The sequence below is a fragment of the Sceloporus undulatus genome, chromosome 3, assembly GCF_019175285.1.
Source record: "Sceloporus undulatus isolate JIND9_A2432 ecotype Alabama chromosome 3, SceUnd_v1.1, whole genome shotgun sequence".
In the NCBI taxonomy this organism is placed as follows: domain Eukaryota; kingdom Metazoa; phylum Chordata; class Lepidosauria; order Squamata; family Phrynosomatidae; genus Sceloporus; species Sceloporus undulatus.
The window spans coordinates 166835630-166850060 of record NC_056524.1 but is presented as its reverse complement, the minus strand read 5'-3'; the positions used below and the strand labels follow the sequence as shown (position 1 = coordinate 166850060).

General features: G+C 38.0%; 1 long non-coding RNA gene across 1 annotated transcript in view; it reads left to right on the top strand.

Annotated features, from left to right (window-relative positions):
• Positions 1 to 14431, top strand: part of LOC121924929 — a 49895-nt gene that overhangs the window by 11026 nt on the left and 24438 nt on the right. The window lies entirely within an intron of this gene.

The window sequence follows — 14431 nt, the reverse complement described above, 5'->3', positions numbered from 1 at the left end:
CCTTGCTTTCCTCTGAGGCTGAGAGATTGTGATGTTCTCTCAGCTTCAGAGGAACCCAGTGGGTTCCCATGGCCAACTGGGGATTTGAACCCTGATCTACAGAATTATAGTCCAATGCTTGAACCACTACACAATCCTGGCTCTTATACATTCTTGCATTCTTATATTCTGCTATTCTCAGTGCAACTTATGCATGCATAACTCTGGTTTCTCAGGCTTAGCCATCCATCAGACACTGGAAAGGGAGGGAAATGAAGCAATTTATCCTGTTTATTCCTCTGAATTTATACATTTGAATGACAACTGGGAAGACGGAATGCTTGGCCCATGGCATGTCTCAGTCTTGATTGCTTAACTTATTTAAATATGCGTTTGCCAGAATCATGCCTGTCTTTTGGCAGCCCTGGATCACATTGATAGGAACTGTCTAATCTGCTTTGGCTTGTTCATTTTTGGCCACTTCAGTTACTTCAAAATGACCTTACAGAATATCCATGTTTACATTTTCTTTAATAATAATGGACAGTTTGACAAAGTATTTCACTGAAAATAAAACTGCAAGTCTAAATATGCTTTCCGAAGGCATAAGCATTAATTATACATACAAATAAGCCATTTATAAACAAAAATTATCTGGAATATGACAACTTTATTTTCAGTCACTTCAACTTCATTATCTAAAAAGGAAGTTGAAAGGAAAAGCAATCGTATGTATAGGTCAGGGGCAACAGATGCTGCAACTGACCTTATTTCACCTTTTTCAGAAACAGTCAACTGAAATAATTTTACATGTTTTATTCGTTTTCTTCATTATTTGAACACGGCACATTGTAAAGTCAACTGTCCATTTATTGTTGCTATTGTGTGCCTTTAAGTCATTTCTGACTTATGATGACCCTAAGGTGAACCTATAATAGGGTTTTATTGACATGTTTCTTCAGAGGGGGTTTGTCATTGCTGTTTTCTGAAGCTGGGAGAGTGTAACTTGCCCAGAATTACCTACTGGACATCTGTGATGAAACTGGGATTCAACCCTGATCTCCAGAGACCTAGTTAATTAACTACCAGTTGTAAACCACTTGGAGACTGCTTAGTGCATTATGAAGCAGTGTATAAATGAAGCTATTTCTATTACTATTGCTACACCATGCTGACTATCTATGCTATGGGACGTTCCTAATTTTTGTAAGGCTCCTTATCTAATTTTAAACATAGCTGCTATGTGTACTTCAATATATACCATGCCTCACCAACTGTACATCAAATAGGTAAAATGATGAGACAGTAAAGAGCATACAGACAAAAGAAAGAGAGAAATCTGGTCCCTTGACCTCTTCCCTAAAACCCTCTACTCTTACATACCAATAGGATGTAGAGTGTAAAGGATGTAAGACAATAATTTTATTGCTCTACTGACATTACATTGTGAAAATACCTATGATATTACACAGAATTGTAAAATTCAGGGTCATTCAAAATGTATGCTGGTTTTATAGGAATTTGGCATACTAAAATCCCAAAATGGCCTCCACTTTGCTCCATCGTTTTTTTTTTTTTCATGACTTGCTTTGATGTTTCTATGTTGAAATATGTCTCTGAATAAAATTGTCCTGCCAGCATTATCCTGCAAAGAGAAAGAAAGGGGTTAAAGTCTTCTAATAGGTTTTCAGAACACTTTCATTTGCTATTATAAAATACAAAAATCAGTTCAAAAACAGAGAAAGAAATCACAATGGAACAGTAGTGTCTGTACTTAAAGCTGTGTAACAAACTGAATTAATTAAAAAAATCAAATTTGTGTGAGAGAACTGTGTGTGGTGCAATATTTTTGTTGCATTAAAAAAAAATTCAGCACCCCAAAATGCATTGAAAACAGCTATAATAGTTTTTTTTTAATCACAGGTCTGTGTTATTATTCATGTCTTTTTTCCTTTCTTACTAAAGCAAGAATGAGAAATGGGCTTAGTTCCAGATGTTGTGGGACTGCAGATCCCAGCATTTCCTACTATTGGTTATGCTGGCAAAGGCTGGTGGAAGTTGCTGTGTAATAAGATCTGTGGCAGGAGAATACAATTCCCACAGGTGTACCAAAACAAAACACAATGGCTGCTGAGTCCTGATATGGACTATTTATCAGGGTATGTGTGGGCAGGAAAAGAAATAATTGACATGATTCCTGGCCAATGAATAATCTACTAAAAAAGTGGACAGGATGAGCTTAAGGAGGCATGCCCCTAGATAGTCTTTGTTTTTATGGAAAGGAACTTGCTTGCCTACCGTGCTTCTGAGTTAAAAACAAAGTGCACTGATATTAAAGGAGGCAGGTAGCATTTTCTTTTAGAGGGTGTTGTGGGGTTTCAAGCAGTGGCCCAGTTTGCCCCCCTTCCCTGGCTACCTTTTTTAGCTGATTTGACTGTCCAAGGGCAAGACATGTCTGTGGTGTAAAAATAATGCAGTCTCAGATTTGTTCCATTCTCCTGTTGTTGCTATCATGTTGCCATCATGTTGACTTCAACTTATGGCAACCCTATGAATGAGAAATCTTGAAGTCATCCTCAGGTCCTGCAAACTCAAGGCTGTGACTTCCCTGGTTGTGTCTACCCATATGCATTGCAGTGTTCCTCTTTTCCTACTGTCTTCTACCACGCTAGGCATCATTGTCTTTTCTAGTGAGTCATGTCTTCTCATGATATGTCCAAAGTATGACAATCTCCATTTAGTCATCTTGGCTTCTAGGGAGACTTCAGGCTTAATTTGCTCTAGGATTCATTTATTTAACTTTTCTAATTCTTGGGTTGTCCGCACAGGCCAAAAGGCCTTGAGTTTCCATTGACCTCATGTTGTCTAGTTCAGATGATGAAGGCAAAAACCTCAGGGGCAGGACTGGGTCCCAGCCTCTTGTCCAAATGCAGGTCTGGTCTAACCACAGGGTAGTTCATTCTTGTTTTTCTGTGGAGTTTCCTAGAAACTCAGCAGCAAAACCAGGCTGTTCGTACCACATGCCCCCATGCTCCTTACCTTGACAGCTGTTGTTTTCAGCCCTGTCACCATACCTGATGGCTATTGTTTATATTATCTTTACATTCTACACAGATGTTCTTCAGGTCATATTTTGGCACATTGATTAATTTAGTGTTCTTCTTCAATTTCACTCTAATTTTCTATATTAGCAGTTCGTGGCCTAGGCTACAGTCTTATTTTTGCAGAGAGAATGGAGTTTCTCCATCTATCTGCTTCTCATTATTCAGTCTGTTTGATTTTTACATTGGCCATCAGGTGATGTCCATGTATAAAGTCACCTCTTTGGTTGCTTCTAGAATGTGTTTGCAATGAACAAACTGTTGGCCTCACAAAATTCAGTTGGTCACTCTCCTGACTCATTTCTTGATTAAGCCAAATATCCCTACAATCTTTAAATCTGCTCTGTTTCCTACTTTTGCATTTCAATCTCCTCTGATTAACAACAAGTTTATTTCTCTCTGCATGTATGTTGCTACTAGATTGTTGGCAGATATTTCAGCAATGGAGCTCAGACCTTTTGCTGATGTTTCTGACAGATCCACCTCTATTGTAATATTTCTTTCCAAATTAAAAAGTGGTGGAATAGGGTTTGCAGTATCCCTACAAATATGAAGGGTGTCTGTCATACCAGTACAAGCATTCACATAATTGCTTTCCAAAATTTTGCCAGACAAATGTACAACCAAAGAGCAAGGGTATTATGTTCTGCAACCTCTTTTAAGAACAAATACATAGTGGATAGGCTTTATTTTCAAATGAGATGTGGACTACTTATTGGGGTTTTTCCATTGATTTTATTTGAAAGTATTATTTGCAGCAAAGAGTAATGAACTTTCTGAATTGAGAATTGCATTAGAAGACTCTAAAGTCATTTCCTTTTAGTATAAACAGACAAAATTCAAATACCCTAAAAATTAGAATTATCCATCTTACATTGCAAAGGAATTAAGGAGAGTTTATTTCTAAGATTGTGGTGTTTCTTATTCCTCAAGATGACAGGGGATGAGTATGTAGGTAAGTTATTATATTACTTTCTATGCTTATAAGTACCACTACATGTTAAAATCATCCAGTGGTGAGCCATCATGTGCTTACATGTGTCCATGATTTTTTAAAAAAATCTCACTGAGCCAGAACTATTTTTTCCCCTGGCTGCCTTTTTAAAGTTTGTGCTCTCAGTAAAAAGTAGTTGGAGCACCAGATTGCTTTATAGTTTTTTCCATGCACCCATTATAACAGGGGAAAGGGTTTGGTTTTTTTTAATCTTCTTCATCCAATAAACTTTATAACAATTCAAGCCATTCTTTTGGGAGGTATTTACTATATACTCCTGCTAGTGATAATACACTGAGGGCCCTATGGAGCTATGGAAAACCATCAAAAACCATGATAAAAAAATGTACAAATGGCATCTTCAGCCACAGAAATAGTACCATCCCTATGCTATAATTCCAGAGTTAGATTCTACAGTGGAGGCAAAATAGAAGACCTTCCTCTGTTGACCTGTACATCTTAACAATATATGTGAACTTTTGTAATACCCCTCATAATATATCTAAACAGAACAAATATAAACTAGTTTCAGACTGAGCAAGAGCACTTTCCATTAGGGACCTCTGATCTACTCACCTACCCACCTATGGCATTGTAGCAGAGAATAAAATTGCCACCATCATTCACATCATTGTAACCCAAACTAATCATTGTGATATGCTTTTACATGAGAAAAGTCCTTGAGGATAGTGTGGAAACCGTAGCCTGTGCAGAATGCCATTGTCAGCTAAGCCCTCTGTTTTGCTCAGGACATGTGAAGTGCATTATGTTTATTCTAGAGCCTAGTTAACTTTGAAGCATGTTTTAAGGTGCTAGTTTTGATCTGTAATAGTCTAAATTCCTATATACCTTAGGGTATGTTGAATAATTTTGTTTCTTGTATAGATTTGCTGCTTGCAGTTGTTGTTGTTGTTTCTCTTGTTGTTGTGTGCCTTCAAGTCATTTCTGACTTATGGTGACCTGAGTTGTACCTATCTTGAGAGTTTCTTGCTATACTCTGAGGCTGAGAGAATGTGACTTGCTTAACAGCACCCAATGGATTTTTGTGGCTGAGCGGAGTTCAAACCCTGGTTTCCAGAATCATAGTCCAACATCTAACCACTGCACTAAGCTGGCTCTTCTTCTTGTAGCACTCATGTATTATACTTTACAAATGAAGTTCAGTCCCAGATTGTGCTTGATGAAAAATCTATTTGATGACTTCCTCGAACAGGATATTTGCTGTATTTGTCACCATCATTTTCAAATTCACCCCCAAATTTCCAGATGCAAATGTTGCCAACATAATAATAATAATAATAATAATAATAACAACAACAACAACAACAATAAAATTTACTTATATCCTGCCCCTCTACAAGATGCAATCGGGGCAACTTACAAAGATTTTTTTTAAAAACCATGTATTCCAAAACCCTCAATCCCACTCTTAAAATACAATAAACGATATAAGAGTTTTAAAAAATACATAAAAATAAAATAAATTTAGAAATATATATAGAAAACTATAGACCATGACTAAAGTGCGGTCGGAGATCTTAGAGTTCTTCTGATGGCCAGAGAAACTATTCGGGAAAGGCCTGTCAGAAGAGATCCATCTTTATAGCTTTGTTAAAGCAGTTTAGGGTGGTAATATGACGGATCTCATTCGGCAGGCCATTCCACAATCTGGGTGTGACAGCTGAGAAAGTCTTTTGGGAGGTCAAGGACAGCCTTGTTTTATAAGGCTTTAGCAAATTCCTCCCTGAGGATCTAAGTGTGTGGGGAGGACTATATGGACGGAGGCGGTCCCGAAGATAGGTTGGACCCAAGCCATTTAGGACTTTAAAGGTGATAACCAACACCTTATACTGGGCCCGGAAACTAATGGGCAGCCAGTGAAGTGATCTTAAGATCGGTGTTATATGGTCTCTTCTGGATTTACCAGAGACCAGTCTGGCTGCCATGTTTTGAACTAACTGAAGTTTCCGGAAACTTGGAAAGAATGGATAAAAATTGGGAGAGATCTGGGATTGGTAAAGCAGATGAGAGCTGGGGTCTTCTTTGTTGTACAGATGAAATAGAAGTCTGTTGTGGAAATGTCTATATGTCATATATTGCTCTGAATAGCATCTCTTCAAAATGCTTCTTCACAGCTCTCAATACTGAGTAGTGCCCTCCTTTGCCAAAAGCTTAATATTATACTTGACACCAGGCTGGATCTCTGCCTGACCTCTGTCCAGCTCCAACTTCACTGCTATGTTGCCTTCTCCTGTTTTAAGAGGTCCATTAATCTGAAACTTCCTGTAATTCTAGACACCAGCTTGAAGCTAGATATAGGTGACTTCCTTTTCTCCATCCATTTTGTGAATAAACTGACTTGAAATAATGTGACCTACTTCCCTCTCAAAAAGGAAACTGTGCAGCTTAATTCCGAGTCATGTTCAATTTGGAAAAGAAGCACACACACCCCATGTACCCCAAGGACCTTTCTTCCCATTCATTCATTCATTCAGCCCCTTTCCTTCTACTCACCTCTTCATCTTCCTAAAACTTTCCCATTGAACTCCATTTCCTGGTGGCAGCAGCAACACTCTTGTGGTGGAACAGCAAGAGTTCTCCTTTTCGATCTCTTGGCTACTGAACTGCATGATAATGTGCCAGGCCATGAAGTCTTAGAAGAGAAATGTAGTAAATACCCCTTCCTCCTAGCAACTGCAATATGAGTAGAGGCATCACATGTCAAGAAACATAGGCTATAGGAAGGGGAAGCAGTTACAGGTGAGGCAGCCAAGTCCATGTGATACACAGTTAACCTAGGGAGTTAATTGAAGATGAAGGGCAGTGGAGGTTCTCAGATGTTCTAGCATGAGAAGCCAGCAGTCACAATAACCAAAGCCAACAAGAAAGTCAATCAGATGTTAAAACTTAAGCGCTTAAATGAGCTCATGGACACTAAGAGCACTGTGAACCAGATGGAAGGATTTGTTTTCTACAACAAGAATGCCTAGCAGCTGCTGGGAGATTTATAGGTGCTTGATCTTAAGATGACAAATGATTGATTAATCAGCATTTCTCAATTTCTCAATGTAAGAGGTATCGACTCATTCCTGCTGCTTTTCCTGTCAATACACTGCAAGTAATCCAGGTGTCTTCTCCATTTCTATCAGATCTGGCTGAGGTGGGAGTCCATCTTGCTGAAAGTCCTCTTTAGCTGCAAGTGCCACTAGCTGTCCAAATTCTGTTATGTGGACCCAGAGGATCTGATTCCTCTGCATTGGATTCCTCAGATTCCACAGAATGAGATATGACATGGGCTCTATTTCCTAGGCCTAGAACAAGATTTTGTGGCCAGCTCTATCACACTGTTATATCTCTTTCTTCTGGGATTTTATCATGAGTGCCTCTTCCAATGGGATTAAAGGGGAGGTACTGGACAGGTGGGAGGAGGTGTAGAATATTAGTAGGAAAGGGAGTGGGTAATTCTTGTCCAGTTTAGCCCACAATACTGAAGTATATGTTTTAATGAGTAGATCAAACACTTTTTTTGTATCCTCTCTTTATCCAAATAATTGCAATCAAGGCGGCTGTTTCAGTCTTCATAGAACATAGAAATTTGAGTTTACATACTTGGCAACACATACAGTTGTTTTTCTGCTCCCCCCCATTTCAGCTCCATTTCTTAGATTGTGGCCCTGGGCTCTTGTATGAACAGCCAAGTAGGTTTTAAAACTTTACAGCTGCCATGTTATATACTTGTGTTATTTGTTTTGGTTACATTGTGCCTTAATTGATTTCTGCTGGTGTTTTATTGATGTTATCAACCTCTCTGAGTACCACTTCAGATGAAAAGGCAGTACAGCAACTTTAAAACAAACAGAATCAAAAGTCTGGTTCATGTAAGTGTCATTCCCACCACTTCTGCTATATTACTTTCACACATTTAATCCTGTCTGAGCCCAGTGTATTAACTTTCACTGTCTTATAAGGTTTACTTGGCCCATGCAGTAGCAATAGCAGGTTCTACTAATATGGATGCAACAGTGAAGACAGTAAAGGCTTGCAGACTAATGTGTGGTTAATTGAACAATGGATGATCATTACAAAAGCAAGCATGGTGGAAGATCAAATGTACTGTAGTGATTAAAATCCACCCACAACACTAAACAAACCAAGCAGGAACAAAAGGGAAACACAGCTATTAGTCTGAGTGGCCGCCTGTCATATATATGTCCAGATGATTAGCACTCTTCCTCATTAAGTACTTTCCACCAAACCTTTAGATCCAAACTTGTCTTTTGGATTCATTTACTTTAAGCATGCTATCTCTCCAAGGATTTGGAGACCATCTTTCAGTTCTGGAAGAATTTAGAAGAAACATTCATTAGCAAAACATTCAATTAGGTATCCACCCTCTCTTGACTTTCAAAGATATTCTCGGCTGACATTATCTCCTGAAAATCTTACTAGTAGTTTATTACTGTATATACACCCAGACTCCACACCGAAATCTTTGTGTGACTGTTCAATAAAAAAACAACTGTGAAGTTTTTCAAAAGCTAAAATCAGCCACCCACAAGTGCCCTGTGAGTCAGCCTAGAAATATATTCTTTTCTGCTGTCCAAGGTATCTTGGTGTTAATCTTCAAAAGAGGAGAAATTATGCAGAAACAATGTCTAGCAAGACCAAAAAAGCACAGCTATAAGTCTGAAGCAATGTGAAGAGATAGAAAAATGTGTTCTAAATTAAGCTGATGAGAGAGAGATGCTCAAAAGTACGCTTGTGACAAACAGAAAGACAGAAAACAGGAAGACAAATGAAGAGGGAAACAACCACATCTTTTGTAGGAAAAGTACAACTTTCTCCTATTATAGACTACAGCTTTATATTGAGAAATTATCATTTCAGACATCCTGGCAGCCTTTGGTGCCAAAGAGGAGTAAGCAGATTCCTATTACATTGGTTATTTGTTAATTTCTCAACACTTGAATCTGTGACAAGTCCTAAACCTAGGACTGATGGAGGTCTTGAAGCAAAGTAAATGATGGCTCTGACTGTATTTGTTATCATTCTCAGAAATTAATTTTACATAATCAAGTGTCATTTTTTGTTATCCTGGGTTGCATTCAGTGGCAATTCCCAGCACCAATAGCAGGACTTTGTTTTCATGGTGTTTGGTGTTTTCAGGAGCAAAAATAAGTGTTATCTGTTCTACGTTTTTATTCTACATTATCTGAATCAGTTGTTAGATACAGTTTAAGATTACTGGACAATTATTAATTATGAGAGAAAATTATGAGAAAAAATTATGTAAATCTGTGGTATTTTGTTTTGTTTAGCATTCCATGATGGACCATAACAATTCATGTAAGTCATGACAATGTAAAGCTTGGAATGAAGTGTAAAAAATAAAATTAAAAGTTGGAATGAAACGAACACTCATATTTATTCAAAGGATGAAGGATTATGTCAGCTCAGAATTAGGCTTAATGAGTACTCATCATGGAAGCGTGTTAAAATATCTATGGTAAAAGCTTTATTTCAGAGTCAACATGAGTCTGGATTATTTTCTTTTGCATTTGAATAAATGCTTTGTAAAATGATACACCTTGCTCCTAAATTCCTCCTGTTCTGCTTGGATTAGAGAATTGTACATTTGCAGTACATTTCTAAGCATGCACATATTAATTTAAGATGTCTAGCATTAAAAGGAAACTGTTCCAAAAGACACTGGAACAAGTTTTTTCAAGCACCTAACACCTTCAAACAAAGGGATTTTCCTTGCACCTTTGAGACTAATGAGAGAAAGGAGTTGGTAGCATAAGCTTTCATAGAATTAAGTCTACTTCATCGATGCAGACATTTCCTCCTGAAACATACTCCTCTACTTTTATTTTGCTTGATGCTTGAAGTTTTTTAAAAGTAACTCCTTGCTTTCTCTGTTATTTATTATTTTAAGTGTCATGTTGATTTTGGCTCTAAATCCCTTTAAATGACTCCCTAGTCAACAGCATTTTAGGTGTAACTAATTCATGTTATTCATTGCACTGAGGAGGTCCTAAATACTGTAAAGGGACCAATTATCATCTGATCTTGGAGGCCAAGCTGGGTCAGACCTGGTTAGTACTTGGATGGGAGACCGCCAATAAATACTAGGTGCTGTAGGCTATATTTCAAGAGAAGGAATTGGCAAAACCACCTACCTCTCAGGATTCCTTGCCTAAGGAAACCTTAGGAAAATAATGGGGTTGCCATAGGTTGGACAGGTGATGCACACACACACGACGCACTGCACTGAAAAAGTTATCGACTTTGAAAGGGAATGTTGGCAAGCTCATCTGCGCCAAAAGGTAACACATTACAAGTAACATCATTAGTTGTAACACATTACTTCCAGACTATAGTTGGGCTGTGTTAGATTTGTATTTAACCTATGAATGCAGGCCTGGAACCCCATAAGAGTGGTGGAAGATTTGGGGGAGAATATTATTGCTAGTGGAAGAGTTAAGGGCTCCCTTTTCTCTCCCTTTCTTCATAGCATGTTGCCCATTCCTAATGGAATAGCAAAAGTAAAGCCATAGGATGGGATGGGGTGTTACATGTGCCTGCAGTATATTTTTGTTTGCTTACTACTTATTTTCATTTTGATGGCTAATTTTGAAACTCCCATATGTCTCATTTTTTCCCATCAGTCAAAAAGCATTTCTCACTCATCTGTTATAATATTAGTTTTTGCAATTGAAGTTGGAAGACTCTAAGCTCAGCTTTTAAATGTTCTCAGTTTCATTGTTTAACTTAGTTAGAAATTCACTTTCTAATATGAGTTAGAATATTTCAAGGGAACATTCCTATTCTCTCACAACAGCAAGAAAACCAGGGCTGAGGAGTTGGAGTAAGGAGTAAGAAGTTTTTTACAGGAGTAGGAGTAGGAGTAACATTAAGAAAAGTATCTTACTCCACAGTAGGACATGGAGTAACCCCAAAATCATCACTGCTCCCCAGTCCTGGAGAAAATTACTGTATTTGTTATAACTTGCAAGAATGAAATGCAAAACATTCTATTATGTACTGCATTTTTTACTAGTCAATGGTCCACAATGCACTGCAAAAATAGTCCAGTTTGAGAGAGCTTTAACTGCCCTGTCTCAGTGCTAGGAAATCCAGGGGATTGTAGTTTATTGTGGCACCCAAACTACTAAAAATAAGCCACATTGATTTAAATGAAGCTTTATGTAGCCTAAATCTCTTCATTGAAATCAATGGGACTTAAGGCACAATTTTTGCTGGATTGTTTCTATTTATTTCAGAGGAATTAAGTTAAACCTCATGAGGTCTGAATAATCTTTAGGGATAAAGGGAATGAATTTAAAAATATGATTTCTGAAATGGCTGCCTTGGGTGTAATCCAATTTAAACCTTAGCACTGTCGGCATTATAAGTATACAATGGACAATAAAGTATTTAAAAGAAAGTGAGATAGTTTGAAAAATTATATATTATATATATATATATCTATATAATTATATATATTTGCACATTCCCTCTTTCTAATTACTAAATTGTTTCACTGTATACTTGAATGCACTGCATTCCTAATTTTTATTGGATTACATCTGAGGCAGCCATTTCAGAAATCATATTTTTAATGTGTGTGTGTGTAGTGTCATTTGTTAACCGCCCTCGAATTAATCTCAACTCATGGTGACCCTGTGGATGAGACACTTCCAAGATGCCATGTCCGCCACTGCTTTGCTCAAGTCCTGTAGTCTTGTGGTTGTGGCCTCTCTGGTTGAGTACAACCATCTGGTATGTGGTCTGCCTCTCTTTCTTTTCATTGTCTTTCCTAATGATTCATGCCTTCTCACAGTGTGCCCCAAGTACGACAATCTCAGTTTAATCATCCTGGCTTCCAGGGAGAGTTTGGCTTAATCTGGTCTAGAATCCATTTGGTTGTTTTCTTGACTGTTCACGGTATTCTCAGCACTCTTCTCCAGCACTACATCTCAAATGAATTGGGTTTCCTTCTATCGGCTTTCTTCACTGTCCAGTTCTCACATCCATACATGGTAATGGGGAATGAAATAGCTTGGAAATCTTCACTTACAGCCTGCCATCCCCAACCACGGGTATACCATCTGTGGATTTAAGCATCCATGGGCAGCAAGCACCATTGCAGCAGAACAGCCCTGCACACGCATGTCGCCATTAAATACCATGGGACTAGAGGTCCTGTGGTTTTTTTTTCATCCACAGGGAGTCCAAAGTGGAACCCCCATGGATATTAAGGGCTGACTATATATCTTTACACTTTAGGCTCCTGTCTATTTCTTTCATAGCTGCCATTCCCATTCCCATTCCTAATCGTCTTCTAATTTCTTTTTTTAATATAAATTTTTATTAATGCTTTTAATTTCTTGATTGGAGTCTTCATTCCATATTTGAGCTAAAATATAGGGATTCTTTCATTATTTCAACTTCCGTATTTTCTAGGGGCTGAAGCACTTGACCTGGAAGGAGTGCCCTCTGGCTGCTCTGGCTATGATTGGGCCAGGATCAGGGACTGCATGGGCCATGCCCAAAGTGGGCTGCCACCACAGTCCTAAACGGGTGCCACCAGGAGTTCGATTTAATCCATTCATATTTTATCTAGTTCAAAGGATGGATCACAGTGCCAAAGCAACTTCCAGACATTTTGGCGGTGTGCAATGTTTCAACACCACACCCCCAAAGCTTCCTTATTTGGCCTGGGCATTTCAGGCCTATAATTAATTTTTGTAGATCTTCTGTGGTCATCATCCTTGTTTTCTTAATGTTAAGCATTAATTCAACCTTGGCACTTTCCTCTTGACCTTCTTCAGTAATTGTTCCAGGTTTTTGTTGGTTTCTGCTAACAATATTGTGTCACTTCATATCTCAAATTGTTCAGGTTCCTTCCTCCTGTCTTCGCTCATCTGCCTCTAGGTCTAAGACTGCTCTCTGTACGATATTTTCTGCATATAGGCTGAATAGATAGGGTGATAGTATACAGCCTTGACTGACTCCTTTGCCAATTTGGAACCATTCCTTTTCTCTATATTCAGTTCTGATGGCAGCGTCTTGTTCTGAATACAGATTAAGTATCAGGACTATTGGATGTAGTGGCACTCCCATTTCTATGAGAACATTTCATAGCTTTTCATGGTATATGGAGTCAAAGGCTTTGCTGTAGTCAATAAAGCACATGCTATCCCTTGGATAATGATTGTGCATATTGGATTTCCCTGAAGCCTTGTTGACATGATTCAGTCCACATTTGTGCTAGATTCTTTGACTAAGTTTGCTATCTTTCCTCACTTTTGCCACTACTCTATTCTTTCTCCCTTTATCATTTACTGAGTAAAACACTGTGTAGTTATCAGACTCAAAATATCCCATTCCTGTCCATTTTAGCTTGCTCACTCCTAGTACTGCTGTGTTTATACATTCCATTTCCTTTTTTATTACATTTTATTACATTTCCCTTGACTCAGGCTTCTTGCATTATATGTACTTATAACACGTGTAGCACATCTTCAGACTTTCTTTTCATTTTTAAATGTGTCTTCTGGGTGGCTTCCTGTCTTATTTAATTTTTTTCCCCTGCCCCTCTATTTGTGTCCTGTCCCTGTCTCTTGTTTTGTTTTGGATTGTCTCATCCTGGGATTCTTTTGAGTAAAAACTTTTCTCAAGGAGGTTCACCTTTGCCTTCCTCCACATAGTACTATGATGTGTTAGCTATAGTGTCACTACTGTAGTGTCGGACAGATGATCAACCAGTGTCACACACCACAAAAGCATATAAAGACACAAAAATGGTTGTTTAGGTAATCACTACATAGTAGCTGTTTAACAAAGCAGCTTGTCCAGTGACTACCATTCTATGTTATGCTTAAGAGGAAGATGACTTGAGAACTCTACTATTTAATTCTAGGTAGAAGATGAATTTGTGGCACAATAGTGGAAAACTTGAAATATAAACAATCTATTAAATCAAAGTCTGGATGATGACGAATCAACATATCAATTACCAAAAACCATTACTTGCCTGTTAGGATACAAATAAATTATCCACCACATGAGCCTTTCTTAATCCACAAGGTATTTGTAAAAGGCTGAATTCCATGACCAGAAGTATGAAATACAGTTCTAATCAAGAGATTTTAATTCATCCATATTATGGTTCCTCGTTCTTCCTTCAGGCACTCATTATATGTAGTAAGGAAGAAAATGAGAATGCTTCCTGGGGCCTCTCTCCTTGATTAATCTTTAATTAACCTTTGATTAATTTTTAATACATTTTAATTTTATATTCCTTAATTCTCTCTTTATTTTTTGAGAAGGCAAAATCACAACTAGGTAA